Source organism: Leptonychotes weddellii, chromosome 11, assembly GCF_054177405.1.
Source record: "Leptonychotes weddellii isolate Sample4059 chromosome 11, ASM5417740v2, whole genome shotgun sequence".
Lineage (NCBI taxonomy): Eukaryota > Metazoa > Chordata > Mammalia > Carnivora > Phocidae > Leptonychotes > Leptonychotes weddellii.
In genome coordinates this window covers 43,402,326-43,414,385 of record NC_138379.1, presented here as the reverse complement: position 1 = coordinate 43,414,385, position 12,060 = coordinate 43,402,326, and the positions used below count along the sequence as shown (strand labels likewise).

The window sequence follows — 12,060 nt, the reverse complement described above, 5'->3', positions numbered from 1 at the left end:
AATAGAAGTCCTGTTGCTCAGTGTCAGGGTAACCCGCTTGCGATCAGATATGGCATTTGCAAAACCATGGACTTCTTCAACTCAGCAAATCAAACCTACGTTTCACTCTATGCCATCTATAGCCTAGAAGGTCTCTCCTCTAAGCAGAATGAAAAGTCAAGACAAAAACAAGAGTAACCGTCCATATTAGAAATTTTGTTTAGTGGTTGTTTATTGTTTTCTCAAATAAAAATTTTTTTACGACTTACTTAAAATGGCAAAGTTGACTGGGAAAAGCCACTGGAACCACGTCTCTACGTCTGACACAAACACATTTCTCTTCCAGCTTCCTCCTCTTTGGTGTGAATTAATGCACTTGGGAAATGCTGAGAGACAGCAAATGCGCTTTCTAGTTGGAGACCGTTCTCCCCTTAGCTCTGCCTTGCTTTGAAGGCTGACGTTGAGGGCAGTGTTCTTTGCAGCAATACTTGACGGGATGCACCACATCATTACAACGAATGACCTAGAGGGCCAGTTTCCAAAAACTGGAGAACTGCCCCTGGCCACATCGGGTGTACTGGTTGTTCCAATTTCAGTCTGGAGGGGAATGGGGAAGGGAGAGAGAAAGGGAGTGAGGCCTATGAAACCATTAGAACATTTAGTCGCTGACCTGGCTTTGAATATGATTTTATTCCTTGATTTGGTTCAACAGGAAATATATAGCCATAGGAAAAATGAAGACTGCTTTTTCTCTTTCATTGTCTGTTATGATAAATATGCTAGCCAAGGCCACCTTTTCTTTGCAAACAAAAATGTCCCATATGTGCATCCTAGTCACATCATCTTTGCATAACCTTACCCTGTCCCCTATAAAACATTCCCTGGGCACCCACCCCAGCTACAACTTCAAGGCCACCCACTGCATATGCCCTGCTAACGGCAGGAAGACAGTGCCAAGTATCACACCAAAGGTTCTGGACTGGAGAGTCATCCTGAGTACATGCACCAAACATCAGAATGCAAGTCATCATTAGTTACCAGGATGATTCAGGGATTTTATTCCCAAGGGTGGTTTAAATTAAACGTAAAATATCTCCTAGAAACTCTGTATATACTGTTCCCTTGGTACCCAGGAAGCTCTGAAATAACAAGAGATAACAGACTCATTACATTTTATAAATACTCACAGGTTTGTTGGTATGGAACACAGAAACCAAGTCTTCCAGTCAGACATGAAAAAGTCTGTTTGTCTCACTGGAAATACTCGAGGTGGACGCTTCCGGAACATTGGAAATCCTGACTGACTGCCCGACAGGTGCTACCATGGTACGTTTTTTTCATTTCCAAGGCTGCTACGGTAAAAACTACAAGGCAGTCAAGAGAAGGGTTTCAGGACTGGGACTGTGAAGAGGACAAGGCTTTAGGACAGGTGTGCTTACTTTGCTTCCATCAGAGATGCAAATGGGGAAGGATAGATTGACTCTTACTTGGAAAATTTGGGATTTTTTTGTCAGTGTATTATTCTCTTAGGAAACCATAGCGTGGGCCTGATAAACTCATGAAACCTCTGAAATCACATGCAGAATGTTGTATGAGTGAAACTTTCCCAGAAACAGATACTTAGTTTTTACCAGATTCTCAAAGTAGTTCATGTGCCCCTCCCTTCCCAGGGGTTAAGAAGATTTCTTAAACAAAGTTGTTTGAATTGTTCAAATAGTGAATGGTAAAACACAGACCAATACTCCAAACTACCAACCATTGAATATATTAGTTAAACACAATAAATTTAAAGGTACCTGAACAAACTAAGAAGAAATAATTTTTGGGCGCCTGGGTGGCTCAGTCGTTAAGCGTCTGCCTTCGGCTCAGGTCATGATCCCAGGGTCCTGGGATCGAGTCCCACGTCGGGCTCCCTGCTTCGCGGGAAGCCTGCTCCTCCCTCTCCCACTCCCCCTGCTTGTGTTCCTGCTCTCACTATGTCTCTCTCTGTCAAATAAATAAATAAATAAATCTTTAAAAAAAAAAATAATTTTTCTCATAGGAATCTAAATTTACAAATAAATGGATATTAATATATATACATAAATCATATCATAAAGGAATCATAATGGGGAGACAGTATAGTTTAGGCTGAGGGCTCTAGAATCATCCTACCTGGTTTCAAATCCTGGTTCATCTACTTTCTCTACTTTGTGAATTTGGAAAAAACTATTGCATATTTCTGTCTCGGTTTCCTGATTAAGAAAATGGGGGAAATGACAATTATGTATTAAATAAAATAATGTATAAAAGTGAATGAATCTTGGCACATCAAAAGTATTTAAATAATCACTGTTTATTATCACTAAGTTTGGGAGTCATTAATCAGAATGCTCAGTATTTTATCTTTTAAAGGGATCATAAGTTTTCTCTTAGAAAATTATAAGTGAAATACTTATTATGAGAAATTTATTATTTTGTTTTTCCTGGAATTTATCATCAGGCCTAGTTATATTCTAAGAACTAATAGACTAAACATTAATATTATCAGTAAGCCTCAAACTTAATTGCCCATGAAGAAAATCAGAGTACATCCTGGGTTGAAAATTGTTAAGAAAGAGCATTCAATTAGAAGATTTTTGAATGCAAAAGAAAAAAAGCATTTCCATAGGATAAATGGTGAATAAATATTTTGCTATTCAAAAAGAAATTTTAAAAAATCTAGAAATTAGAATGCATTAACCATGTCTTAGAAACTGAATAGGCAAATGTGCAATTATGTCAATAATCGCTAACATAGGAAAAATATTCTGTCGTGAAGAGCTGATAAATATAGTTAGTGTCAGTCCACTGGCTTTTTGGGTCCTTCTAGAGTTACTAACTTGTTCTGCATCACAGTTAAAGTGAGAACCATTATACTTTGAATGGGAGTCTTGACCCATTCTAGAAATAAATATGAAAGCATGTCTTCTTGCCGTTGGATGGCACAGAATCCAGAACAACAAACATTTTACTGAGTAAGATTGCTTATGTACAACTCCTGAAGCTCTCAAAGTTTGGTTTTGCTTTAAGCTATTATTGAGAGAAATAAGACCACAGCAAAACAGGCCATGTCTATCATAAATAAACCAGGAGTATTAGAAAGGCCCATACTTAGAGGGATCCTTACCATTTCCTGATACGAGCTAGCCTGGACATACTGGGGCACCTCAGGCGACTGCTCCTCTCCCCAGACCTTAAACATACAATTTTCCCAAAGCTCTATCCTTGAACCCTTGCTGTTACCTATTTCTCTGTCCCTGACTGGTCTCATGGATTCTCACAGCTTTTACCATCTTCTGTCCATTAAAGGCTCCCAAATCGATACTGCCAGCCATGCCTGTGCGGTAACCACCCACCATCCCCTCAGACTGAATTCAACACCCTTCCCTTTTACTCCACTCCTAGCCCAGACTTTCTGTTTCTACTAAAAGCACCACCTCACAGTGACTTGTTATAAATACAGTGGGAAATCTGCTTCTTTTTCTTCCCCTCATGATGTCCTCAACTTTATTGGTGCGTGTGCACGCACACGCGTGCGCGTGTCTGTGTATTTAAAGTGCGTGCGCGTGCGTGCGTGTGTGTGTGCGTGTGTGTATGTATTTAAATTGTGTCAGATCCTTAGGAAAGACGAAGGAGACAAAGTAAAATTTAACTGAACTACCAATTCTCAGGTTACCATTATCCTGGTCTCTCAGACTTAAAACTTGAATCTCAGTCAATTGCCAAGCAACACGGACTCTACCTTTGGCGTATCTCTCCATCCTAACATCGTAGCTGGTGTCCCTAGTGATGGCTCTCTCCCTCCCTTCAATCCACCCTGCACATGCTCCCAGAGTAAGTCCCTGAAAGCTTAACTCTGGTCAAGTCAGTCTACTGCTCTGATGTTTAATGGGTCCACATTCACTACAGATCTAGCTATTAAAATCTCCCTGACAGGGCGCCTGGGTGGCTCAGTCGGTTAAGCGACTGCCTTCAGCTCAGGTCATGATCCTGGAGTCCCGGGATCGAGTCCCGCATCGGGCTCCCTGCTCTGCGGGGAGCCTGCTTCTCCCTCTCCCACTCCCCCTGCTTGTGTTCCCTCTCTCGCTGTGTCTCTCTCTGTCAAATAAATAAATAAAATCTTTAAAAAAAAAAAAAATCTCCCTGACATGGGAAGTTCTACACAATATAGCAGCACCCCCCCTGCCATCCAGTTTGTTTCTCACTCATCTCTTTCAGATATGCTTGCTCTTAACAGAAAGGATGTCCACAGTCCCCCAAACATGCTCTGAGCTGCTCTGACTCAACTCTTTGCTCAACTATCCCTTACTAAAATGTTCTCCTTGAATCCGTCTTTCGGTTTTTGAGGTTCTTTCCATTTTCCATGACCATCCCTGTACATTCCAAAGGCTGCCTACTCCCTATAGGATACAGACCAAACTCCTCAAAATGGATGAGGCCCTCAATTATCTAGCCCAGATGTGCATTTACTTGTAGGCAGTACTACCCTTAGAGCTAAACAAAAGGGACCCTGCCTTGGCCACATTCTTCAGGGCAATTCTGGGCCTCTTCCTACTGCACCACACTCCATGGGACAAAGCCAAAGATATGTCCCCCCCCCCATCCGTTCATCCTATCCTTCCCTTCTAGACTATCTTCCAGGTACCAAGACCCTAAAATTCCTCACCCAGATGGCCCTCAGAGTTTACAAGAGTCTCTTTCCCAGATCACCCTTATAAGGGTAAACCACAATGCTAATGTTCACATACTTAGGGCTTAAGAGAAGCCAAGGGATGGCTCTTTGCAGGGGTGTGAACAGATGCATACATGTTCCAGCCATAGGTGTGGGTTAGAGGCAGGTTCTCATGCCACCTCATTCCAGCATGGACCTCCAAGGATTCTGCCTTCCAGGTTATTATAAAGGTACATTTGTCGAGGAGAGAGCTAGAACATATTTTATTAATTTGTTATCTTTTAACTCTTTTTTATTAAGGCATAGATATGTAGGCCCACATTTGTTATTCTTGCCCTGGGCCCTGCCAGTGTCAAAGGCAGGCTTGCTTCTAGGGAGCCTGATTTAACTACACCAAATATGTGTGGTTCTTTAAAGCCCTGTTTTTCTCAAACATCAGTTATATTGCATAGGCTATTCTGTCTGTCCATATGCCTGAGAGTCCCCTTGTGCTTTTGGAGCACACTTTAAGAGGTTGAAAGGTAAAAATTTGATCCTAGGGTCCTGGGATCGAGCCCCGCATCAGGCTCCCTGCTCTGCGGGGAGCCTGCTTCTCCCTCTCCCTCTGCTGCACCCCCTGCTTGTGCTCTCTTGCTCTCTCTGTCAAGTAAATAAATAAAACCTTTAAAAAAAAAAGGTAAAAAATGCCACCTTTGTCACTATTTTTAATATTAATCAAGAAGGACTAGCCAATACAAGTTGAAAAGAGAAAAGAATGAGAGATCCTATACAGAAATGAGGGAAGAAATTCATATCCTTTTCATATTATATGAATCTGTATTTGAAAAACCCAAAAGAATCAACTAAGAACTATTTTTATTTTTTTTTTAAAGACTTTATTTATTTATTTGAGAGAGAGAGAATGAGAGACAGAGAGCATGAGAGGGAGGAGGGTCAGAGGGAGAAGCAGACTCCCTGCTGAGCAGGGAGCCCGATGCGGGACTTGATCCCGGGACTCCAGGATCATGACCTGAGCCGAAGGCCGTCGCTTAACCAACTGAGCCACCCAGGCGCCCCAAGAACTATTTTTAAATGATAGGAAACTATAGTAAAGAAGATAATTATAAAATTAATTTACAAAAATCAGTAGCTTTTCTATATATAAAAAGTCCTTAAATGAACCACAAAATGAAAAAAAAAAGCTTCCTTTACAATAGTTATAAAAAGATGCATTTGTAAGTAGACTTCAAAGAAATATATAGGATCGGGGCGCCTGGGTGGCTCAGTTGGTTAAGCGACTGCCTTCAGCTCAGGTCATGATCCCGGGGTCCTGGGATCGAGTGCCGCATCGGGCTCCCTGCTCTGCGGGGAGCCTGCTTCTCCCTCTCCCACTCTCCCTGCTTATGTTCCCTCTCTCACTGTGTCTCTCTCTGTCAAATAAATAAATAAAATCTTTAAAAAAAAAAAAAAGAAATATATAGGATGTTTATCTGTAAAGTTTATATTTTTAAAATATTTTATTTATTTATTTATTTGAGAGAGAGAGTCAGAGATAGCGAGAGAGAGAATGAGCGGGGAGGAGAGGAAGAAGCAGACTCCCACTGAGCAGGGAGCCCGATGCGGAGCTCAATCCCAGGACCCTGGGATCATGACCTCTGCCGAAGGCAGACACTTAACCGACTGAGCCACCCAGGCACCCCTATCTGTAAAGTTTAAAGAAAACTTTAAAACTCTGTTTAGGAAAGTCATTGGTAAATGACATACATACCTTACTTATAGAAGTTTTGATTGTAAAGCTGTCAATTCTCAACAAATTAACATACCAATTCAATGCAATAGCATTCTAAGTGAAAACAGGATTATCTTTATTTTTTTGGGAACTTGATAAAATATGCCAAAGTTCATCTGGAAAATATACATGTGAGAATAGCCAGAAATTTTATTACCAGATATTAAAACCAATTCTATACTACTGTATTGAAATGTTTGGTCCTTGTTCTAGAAGAGACTACAAAGAAAATGAATCAGAAATTGACCCAAGTACTTATGACTGTTTTACTATATGATAAGGCTGGAGTTTTAAATCAACAAAATCAGCTGGAAAATTGTTTCACCAACAAATGGCATTAGAACATCTGGTTAACTATATGGATAAATAAGTGAAAAGAGTGGATTACCTCATTCTTTATATCAAAATTAAACTCCAGATAGAGCAAAGATTGTAATGTAAAAATGAAATTGGTAAAGACCTAGAATAGAGCAAGAGATAATTTTAAAAATAATTTTAAATCAAGGAAAGTTTATCTAACTATGTCACAAAGATCAGAATTCAAAAAGAAGATTGATAAAGTTGACACCAAACCCTTTAAAATTTACTGTGTAGCACAAAGAAAAAAATACCAGACCAATGCTGAGTGACAGACTAAGAAATAACTTGCAATACAAGTATCAAACAAATGGCTGATTTCCGTAATAAGCAAAGAGGCCCTGTAAATAAAATGCTTAGAAGACCAACAACCTAATAGGAAAATTAGCAAAGAGACAGAACCGAGCAGTCATGAAAAAGAAATACACATGCGAATAATTGTTTGAAAAAATGCTAAAAACCCCTACTCATCATTTTTAAAAAGCAAGACAACATGAGTTGCCCAGTATTCACCATCATGACAGCGAAGGTTTAAAATTTGATAAGATTTTGGGTTTATGGGAAAACCAGCGTTCTCATACAGCATTGTTGGGCGTGTAACCCGGTGCAACTTACTTGGAGGTCAATTGGTCAGTTTCCATCACAAGAGAGAATGAACGGGCTCTGACTTCTCTGAGTCTGTTTTGGCAGAATAAAGCCCCATGGCTAATGACAGTCTTTTACCGTTGGGATTGGGAAGCCAAATTTCTGTCATCTGGTCCTGGAACAAAAAGGTAAGAAGTCTGTGTTTTTAAGTCTAATCATTTTGAAGCCATGTTTCTTCTTTTTGCAACAAGAGAGAGAAGAAAATGGCAAGAGGCAATCAGACCACAGTGACAGAATTTGTCCTTATGGGATTCACAGACCGTCCAGAGCTCCAGCTTCCCCTCTTTGTGGTGTTTCTGGTAATTTATCTCATCACCTTGGTAGGAAACCTTGGCATGATGCTGCTCATCAGGGTGGATTTGAAGCTCCACACCCCCATGTACTATTTCCTCAGCCACCTGGCATTCATCGATGTTTGTTACTCATCTTCCATTGGGCCCAAGATGCTGCAAAATTTATTGGTGAAGAAAAAAACCATCTCCTTTTCAGGCTGCTTTGCCCAGCTGTGCTTCACCCGTGCTTTTGCCACCACCGAATGCTTCCTCTTGGCCACAATGGCCTAGGACCGCTACATGGCTATCTGCAACCCCCTGATCTACACAGCCATTATGACTCAGCGGGTCTGCAAGGAGTTGGTGATAGGGGTCTACACCTACGGCTTCCTAAACTCGGTAATACAAACAGTTCTGACATTCCAGTTGTCCTTCTGCGGCTCCAACATCATTCACCACTTCTACTGTGCTGACCCCCCTCTCCTTGCCCTCTCCTGCTCTGACACGGGCAACAGAGAAAAGCAGCTCTTGATCTTCTCAGCAGTGAATCTCACTGGATCCCTCCTGACGGTCCTTATCTCCTACATGTGCGTCCTCTTTTCCATTCTAAAAATCCAGTCTTCCGAAGGCAAGTGCAAAGCTTTTTCCACCTGTGCCTCCCACCTCACCGTGGTCGTCATCTTCTACGGGACGCTGTTTTTCATGTACCTGCAGCAACCTAAAGCGGGGGATTCGTGGAAGTACAACAAAGTGGTCATTGTGTTTTATAGTCTTGTAATTCCCCTGCTCAACCCCTTCATCTATACCCTGAGGAACACGGAAGTAAAGGACACCCTGAAAAAGATGCTAGAGGGCAAAGAGCCATAGTGAATGAGTTGTCAGGATGTAGCTTTGGGAAAGTAGGATATGCTGACATAGTATAACCAACATGATTGAAATTTAGCAGGCCCGTTGCCATGCAGTCCAGCCAGTTTGGACTTTTTTAAAGACCAAAAGTACCGGGCCACTTGCTTGACATGGTAATATTGAATCCAACCAATTATCATGGACTAATCAGAATCGATTTAGAAGCTACATAGTTAACAGGTACATCCTTCATATGTTGAAAATGAAGTGGCTTACTACCAATTAGGTAATAATATGGGTTCTAAGTTTTAAAAGATCCTAAAAAGCAACATTCTGGGTGAAACTATAAATTATTGAACCTGAGTACAAAACCCCACACATGAATATCTGTTATTGGAAACATTTTCCAGCATAAAACAGCCTATATTATAGCAAATTACTTGTTAGTCTTGAAACAGATTTCTTCATAACATACTACAATAGACGGTAGTTAAGTTTCAAGACCAGATCGTGAAAAGCTTATTTAATCTAAATGTAGTTGAAATACTGCATGTTTAAAATGAACAATAGATGTAATAGTATTATAGCAAGAATAAGAGGAGGAAAGAACAGAAAAACTATGAATCAGTGAAATGTGGGGGGATTTTGTTTGTTTAATTAGAAGTGATAAGGTTTAGGCTACTTTCAGGGATGCTAAAAGTGGTCATTTATTCAACCACCAGGGTTTAATTTCTCTAGGCTCTGGAAAGCGCAGCTACAGTGCAGTGTAGTGGGAAGGGGGGAGGGAGGAGTCCTACCTGATCTCAACAAAGGGAAAGAGGGAGAGTCTCCTAAGATAACCAGGTCAGAGTATGCATGTTTCTGAGAAATGAAATTATTGTCTTAAATAATCTGAATGATCTAGAGAAATACTTTAGTTTTGCAACATTTTCCATGTTCTTTATTTCTATTTTCACAGATCTGACTGTCCCACTTTCTTAGAAATCTATATAAATCTGTAAGTTCTTGCTGTTGTTGAGGATAGGAGCAAGAAAAATCTCTTTTAGCTTTTTTACTTAGGCAAGAATATGAGCATTCTATGGTCTTTCCAAGCCTCTGTTTTAACATTTCATCCAAAATAATTCTTAAGATGTACAAATCTGCCACAAACCATTAGGTTTTCTCCCTAAGTTGTTTTCAAATGTGATTATTGTTTTGAATTTTTTAAAAAATAGCTAGTAACGTATATCACCAACCAATTACATAGAAATTTAAAATTAATCAAGAAGCTAAGGGGCTCCTGTTGCCCGCAGATTGACACTTCAGATACTATGGTGCCATCTTTTATTTTATTGCTGCTCCTGATCTAGTAATTTAGAAAAATAAAAATAGTTAAATGTTTATAATGTCTTTTACTTAGCTCAGAAAGCCTGTCTGGAGACATAAATCGTAGGCTCTACTCCGAAACACTTGGGGATGGGGTGTTGGCAATGATTAAAAAGAAAGATATTACTAGGATTAAAGAACAAAGTGAAGACATTGTGAAGCAAGGCCAGGATGTAAGAGAGCTTGCACAGATACTGAACAAGAGAGGAGCAAGCCAAGTGGGTGGGATAATGCTGAAGGATAATTTGCTTCAGATTACTAAAGCATGAGCTCCTTGAGACTAAAAAGATTATCTGTTCACTTTGTACCCCAAGACCTACCACAGCTCTGTCTGCTGAACCAAACTGAACATTTATTCCTTATTCCAGTGGATGGGTGGACACGGTACCCAGCAATGGCCTTGTGGTTGGGAAAGAAATTACTGTAGTCACGGCAGGAACACCATTTTTCAATATCCTCCCCCCTCCCCCACCCGGGGGGGGCTAACATCTTTTTTTCTTTTTTTTAAAGATTTATTTATTTATTTGAGAGAGAGAGTGGGGAGGGGGTTGGGGCAGAGAAGCAGAGGGAGAGAGAGTCCCAAGCAGACTCCAAGCTGAGCGTGGAACCCAACTCAGGACTCCCTCTCATGACCCAGAGATCACAACCTGAGCCAAAACCTGGAATCGGTGGCTCTACTGTCTGCACCACCCAGCACCACAGGGAGGCTAACATCTTTAAGGCAGGAAGACCTACGAGTGCAACACAACCTGGCCAGGAAGGAGACGCATCGGGGAAGTTGGTCTGTTGGGAAGATGGTAACAGCTAGAGTTGACAACGACTGTGACAGGCAAGGGACTGTTACTGTAGGAAGAGGTTGCCATTAGTTGAGATAAAGAAAATGAACAAGTACCAACACTCAGATGAGAAAGTTATGTTTTCAATAAAAAGCCATACCCACACAACGAGTGGTCACGGGGCGGGGGGGTTGTTGGGGCAGGGGCAGAGGGAGAAGGAGAGAGAGAGAATCCTAAACAGGCTCCATGCTCAGCCAGAGCCTGAGGCAGGGCTCTATCGCAGAACCCGGAGATCATGACCTGAGCTGAAATCAAGAGGACACTTAACCAAATGAGCCACCCAGGTGCCCCACGCCACACCCGTTTCTTAAATATTTTTGGAACTGCTTCCATGTCAGTTCAGTTTAGAAAGAGAAAAAAAGAGTAAGTAGATATATGTTTTTTTGTTTTTGTTTTTGTTTTTTTTAAAGATTTTATTTATTTATTCATGAGAGACACACAGAGAGAGAGAGGCAGAGGGAGAAGCAGGCTCCCAAGGAGCAGGGAGCCTGATGTGGGACTCGATCCCAGGACCCTGGGATCATGACCTGAGCCGAAGGCAGACGCTTAACCATCTGAGCCACCCAGGCGCCCCAGATATATGTTTTAATACATGTCTCTTGGCAAATGAATTATACTCATGTCTTTAAAGGGATACTTGGTCTAAGAGTAAATGTCATCAGTTCTTTGGTTCTTTTTAGAGAAAACTGAAGACAATACGTCATAATGCTTTCTCCATAATGGCTTCCCAGATGTTGAATTTGTGGACTTTGCTCATTGTGCTTCCTTGATTTTCTATAAAACAAAGTAGAAAATTAAGAATATTGTATTCATAGATTATGAAGGATTTAAGTCTATGTTTTCATAAATTTCCCAAAGACCTAAAAAACAAAGAGTTAGTTAGGAGGAAGGGTCTGAATTAGCTGAATGTGAGGTAATATTTTCTATTTCCTTTCCCATTGGGGCTCCTTAGTCTTATAACTTTATCTCCCTCATTTGGGCCTTATGGTAAGAAAAGTCTCAGGTGCAGAATCCAATCAATTACTGACATTAAAAAAATATATATAGCATGCTATACATGTGTGTAGTATTAAAAAGACAATATTTAAGCCATATGAGAAACCAACATGAATATGCATCTTTGTTCGTTTATAAAGTCAGGCTCTTTCAGTCAATACTCATATTAATTATACTAAATTGTCAGCCCCAAATAAACAAGTATCTTAATATGTAATGTTACCAAAATAAAAATGTTTTACCTTTATTGGATTTTCAGAGTCTAACATTTCATTGAAAGTGAAAATAATAAAACTGTTCTCA

The 12,060-nt window shown here is 40.5% G+C and overlaps 1 pseudogene; it reads left to right on the top strand.

Moving 5' to 3' along the window:
* Positions 1-7,639: 7,639 nt before the first annotated feature.
* Positions 7,640-8,581, top strand: LOC102726221 (olfactory receptor 5M5-like; annotated as a pseudogene).
* Positions 8,582-12,060: the final 3,479 nt, after the last annotated feature.